Source organism: Arvicanthis niloticus, chromosome 13 (assembly GCF_011762505.2).
Source record: "Arvicanthis niloticus isolate mArvNil1 chromosome 13, mArvNil1.pat.X, whole genome shotgun sequence".
Classification (NCBI taxonomy): domain Eukaryota; kingdom Metazoa; phylum Chordata; class Mammalia; order Rodentia; family Muridae; genus Arvicanthis; species Arvicanthis niloticus.
The window spans coordinates 57,767,107-57,772,774 of record NC_047670.1 but is presented as its reverse complement, the minus strand read 5'-3'; positions in this window follow the sequence as shown (position 1 = coordinate 57,772,774).

The following is a 5,668-nucleotide window of genomic DNA, read 5'->3' as shown; positions in this document are numbered from 1 at the left end:
TTTTATTATACCACTCTGTGGGCCTTTGGGGGGGGGGCCCAGCAATCTTGGCTTCTGCTCTCTGGACTCCCCATTCCCATTCCTCGGGCTCCATGGATCAGATTCCCACCTACCTCCTTGCCCTGGATGAGAGCATGGCCCCTGCACGACAGGCCTGAGATAGTCTGAGGACCGATTTCCTCTTCAGATCACACCCCTGTCCCCTTCCCTCTGCCCCTTCAGACCTTCCCCGATCTTCCTGCACCAGATCAATATTTCTATAGCTCAAATCTGACCATGTCAGGGTCATCACCTGCACTACTTCATGGCCAAATTCACTGTAGGAAAGGGGACACGATCACTCAGTGAGTTAGAATGGTCTTTTCAACAAATGGTCCTGGGAGGAATAGGTATCGACATGGCCAATGATAACTCACAGAGTCCTCTGGTAGGTGTAAGACCAAGGATTGATTCCTTTGCCAGACTCGGTCCTCTTTCAACATTTGTCAGATCTAAATATGCTCCAGGACCTCTGCTGGGACCGGGATAAGAACAGACGGTCCTGGGCTGGGAGATGTAGCTCATTTGGAAGACTGCCTGCCTAGCATGTACAAAGCCCTGGGTTTCATTCCTGGTACCATGACAACATATACCTGTGGTTCCAGGGCTCAGGAATTGGAGGTAAGAGTTCATGATCAGAGCCAATAAGATGGCTTGGTCAGTAAAGATGGTTTGTTTTTTGTTTTTTTTTTTTTTCTTTTTTGGCTAAGGCTGAGGACATGAATTTCCATCCTGGGACCCACATCATGGAAAGACAGAACTGACTCTCACAGATTAACCTCTGACCTCCATATGTACGTGTGATGTGGAGTACTCACGTCTGCACACGCACACACGATCAATATGATTTTAACGTTTTTAAAGAAACTCAAGGTCTTCTACTACATAGTGATTTCAAGGCCTGCCTGCCTATATATAACCCTGCCTCAAAAAAAAAAAAAAAAAATATCCTGACTGTCCTAGCACTGTCTAGCTGTCATTGGCCTAAAATCTCTTCAAGTCTGACCTGTGGCATGGCTGCTGCTCAAAGACACCCGACTCTGCACCTCTGTGTGCCCCCGCGCCTGCTCTGCCAAGACTCCTCATCCTATTCTTGCTTGAAGAGGAGGGTGCTCACTTACCATTTTTTTGCACGGAGCTTCCCTGAGCCCCTCCCCCCACCAGGTGGTTCATTCGTTCTTCCTCACCTCATATTAAATCAGTTCACACACATCCATCTCCCCCAGGAGGTCCTAAGCTTTCCAGTGCAGAGAAACCTTGTTTGTGTCTCTTTGTCTGTGCCCTGACTTATACTCAAGAGCCATCTGCTTAAAGAATAAATGAATCCTTTCCTGTGTCTGCCTCTCAGTGCCTGTTCTTGCAGAAGAAGGAGAGTGGTTTTATTTTTTATTTTATTTTTTTAGTTTCTAGGAAGTGGAAATTGAATGCATGAAATGTAACCTGTTTTACATCTATGAGGATTGGGATGGGCATGTTGGGACATCAACGCCACCAAATGAGAGACCCTGCAATAACCATGCAGGGGTTCTGGAGGCCATACGGCCCTGCTTGGTAGCTCTAGGTCCAGCCACAGAGGACAGGCCAGCAGTGCTTGTAACTCGCAGCTGACAAGAAGCTCTGATGATGTGAGCTGGCAGACGAGATCAGGGGCCGTGAGGCCTGCAAGTGTGGTTCTGCTAATTGCTCCCAGAAGCCACCATCACTGCCAGGGGAAGCCTCAGATGGCTCAGCAAGGTCCTGACCGAGCTCTCACTTCACCAGATGGCCTCTCCTCCTGCCTGTAGGTGAGGCCAGGCGCCGTGGCACAAAGGGTCTAGGATTCTCTGAGTTACCAGCTGTCCTGAGTTAAGCCAGGGGGCAGAGGGTGGGAACCTGGAGACACTGTTCTGGAATCCCCTTTTTCCTAGTAGATCCACAGCCACCCCAGAATGGTTGAATCAGTGTGGGAGGCTCAGAGCCTCTCAGTCAGATACAGCCATGCCCCACCACCATCCTGCAGAAGTCCCTCGGCCAACTGCCTCTGTGGGCAGTAACTCTGATTATTGTGTACTGGGGGCGAAGCCAGGGGACTGCTGGCTTCTCTGATGAACAGCTGAGTCCTAGAGAAATGGGCATGCTCCGAGCCAGGATACCAGATCCAGACAGAACGGTAAATGTGGAACTGGGATGCGGTTGTACTGGTAGAATGCCTGCCTAGAATGCACAAAGCCTTGGGTTTGATGCCCAGCAGTGCACAAACCAGGCATGGCGGACCATGTAATGCCAGCATTTGGGAGCTAGAGGCAGGAGGATCAGAAATTTAGGCTACTCGGTGAGTTCAAAGCTAATCTGTGTCCACAAGAACCTGTTTCAAGATAAATAGAATAAACCACAAGTTTACTGTAGCTGGATAATGTCATCCTGAACCTTCCCTAGTCCTGTGTGTCTAGGGTGGTCAATTATTTCTTCTTCAAAGGTCAAAGTGAGGAAATGGAAGGGGGGCTGCCCAGGAGAGATTGTCCAGGCCATGAGGCTCCATTACTATCCCACACTGCAGGGTACAGGCTGTCCTGACTTCCTTCTAAGTTTAAGACCATAGAGACCTTTAGGGTATTTCTCCCTATACCATCCTGCTTTAGGAGATTCCTGTGAGTATGGGATTTCTTTATACAAGAATGTTCTAGAGTTATCCAGTAATGATAGTTATACAGCCTTGTGTTGTATACTGAAGGCCACTGAACTGTACGCCTGGAGAGAATGAAGCTTTTGGTGACGGAATAGGATTATCAATACAGGACACCCTAAGTCCAAACCACCACTCTGTTTAGACTCATTCTGTGTCTCCTGTCCATCCATCGCCCCCAGAACAGAATTTGTTTGCATCTGTAAGGTGAGTGCACACACCCTTCCCTTGAAGCTGATGTTGCCTTTCTCCACTCCAGCCCGGCCTGCTCCTCCTCTTCCATCCTTTCTCAGAAGGGCCTCCCTCAACCTCAACTCTGGCACATAGTCAAAAGTCTTCTGAACTCTCACCTGGTGACAAGCACCGAGCCCATTTTACCAATGAAGAAACTGAGGCTTCAAGAGATAGAAATAAACTGCACAAGGCAGTCTACCTATTGGGTGTTGCAACTGAGAATCTAGCCCCAGCATGAGTCTCAACCCCATGACCTGGATCACTCTGCTGAGTGGCCTCTGTGCCCTCCCAAGATGTCCCCACCCTAATCCTGGGAGCCTGTGATGCTGCTTACATTAGCAGATGGGAGATACAGAAATGACCCGGGATTCTGAGAGTCACAAATGTCTTTATGAGAAGACATGGCTGGCTCAGGAAGAGGAACAGTGGAATGGGAGAGTGGGTTTGAAGTGCTAGGTTTGAAGATGGAGGGAGGGACCGTGGCCAGAGAAGATGAGCCTCAAAGGTGAAGAGGGTGAGAGACAGAAGGGGTTCTCCTTAAAGCCTGTTTAGGAGGCGCATGGCTGTGATCAGCACTTGGTTTCTTTGTGTTGATAATGCTTTGGATTTTAACTGAACGCCTGTTGCTTTAAGCCTTGTTTGTGGAACTGGTCACAACAGCCACAGAAAGCAATTGTACTTTCCCTTCAGGCTGGGGCTCATCAGGTCTTCTCACTCAGTGGCGGGTGGTTTGCCTGGCACTGCTGCCCAGGGATGTTTCCTACCAGCTCTGGCTCTGGAGCCCATCTCTGCCACAGACACTGCTCACTCCGACCTTGGGCTTCTTCTCTTACTCCCTAACTCACCTGAGGCCTAAAGACAGGCACCCTCTCTGGAACATCATGGAGAAGGAAACTGAGAGGAGGCGAGAAACAGTTAAATGGCCAAGTTCCCCCAGGGTGGGGGAGAAAAAGGCTCTTGAGAAAGAAAGGCATTCCTGCTGAAGCAGCCCCTGGGTGACAACCCCAGCACCCATCTGAGCTCCCAGAGAGTTGGATGGTCCCTGGAGGGAGGGCTCTGCTTTAGGGAACCCTAAGAGCAAATTCCAGACCAATAAGAGCAAATAAATGAAGGGTGATTACTGACAATGGGAGAAGGGACACAGTGGGGTGCCTCCAAATAGCGTCTCCTCCAGTTCAGTTTAAGTGCTTTATAGGTCATTAACTACTTGACAGAGAGAGCCTGACACTTAAAGCAACGAATTTGGCGCCTCTGCCAGGGAAAATCAATCAGAAATGAAGACGGAGCATCAGCAGCCTTAAGATGTACCGGGCGGGAGTACGGGATTCCGTTTGCACATAATTTTAAAGGCCTCTCCATTGTGTAAATTGAGGTACACTGATATTTGAGGTCATTTATAAATCTGAAACTAGAGTTTAGAAAGACTTAGCCTTCCCCTTGGCGAATTTCCCCCCTCATCCTTAATAAAATATTTCAAAGATGTAGGAAATGTACAGAGACAAGCACAAACCTATAGGCTCACCGCCCGACTGTGTCAAATAAACATTTCAGCGATGGTGATGGTGGCAGCATCTACTTCTAGAATATACCACTTGTTTTTCTTCCTGCCTTGCTGGCTCCACCTTCTCAGGAAGACCCAAGCGACCACCCATCCCTGCCCAAGACATCATCCCCACCTCTGAAACAGGAGGGCAATTACAGCCTCTTTATTTAACGTGATGGTTAATCACCAGCTGCTTGTGAAATAGCTTTTATTGTCCTTGTCCATCTCCGGATGGGGTGGGGGTGGGAAGGAGGCAGTGGGGTGGGTGGAAGGATGGGCCAGCGGGGGCCCTTCTCAGAGCACCACACTGCACAGTATAGTTGGTTGGAAGGGTCTAAGAAGTCCTAGTATTTGGAGGGTTGCCTCTCTTCTGGGCTCTGGGTAGGCAGTGGTCACCAGATGCCAGGATCAGAAATGAGCTGGAGGTAAGCCCAAGAGAGAGCAGTGGGCAGCTGGAAAGGGAGTCTGTCCCAGCAGCCTTGGGGTTTCTGTGCTCACTGTTCACAGATCCAAAGGAGCCTGTGGGTTGAAAAATATAAATGAGCCTGGTTTGGAGATGGAGTTTTCATAGATATAATTGACCTAGGATGAGGTTACACTGGATTAGGGTGGACCCTAAATCTAATGACTTGTGTTCTTATAAGAAGGCCATGTGAAGTCACAGACACAAGGAGAACTCATTCATCAGTCACCAAGCCAGCCTTCCTCAATCCTGACTCTGGCTGCCCACTATATAGGAAGCAGGCTCCCCCGAGCATTTTTCTGGTCCATTAACCCACCACGATCCAACTCCAAGAGCAGCTCCTACACACTCCTTTGTCAGGCAAGCCCTTTCACAATCTCTTCTCAGAAACCACACCTCAATCAAAAAGACCTTTCAGGGTTTCTCCAAGGACATCCCAGCCAAAGATCGGTATCTAGGATCTGTCACTTGCTCATGGTTTGATCATTCTTGTGGCTCCCGTTGGGTACACACGTGTTATGCCCAAACAGTCAGAGATTGACAATGTGGCCTGGTTTAAGCAGGTGGGTTCCCGTGGAGGAAGAGGGTTCAGCGGGCACTACGATCTTAGCATGGAGACAGGAGGGGCGTCATTTCGCTGCCAAGCGCAGCGCTAGGGACAGCACATTCACTGAAATAACTCATAGTGCAACCCACTTCCTGCTTTAGTCCAACACAAGACACGTGA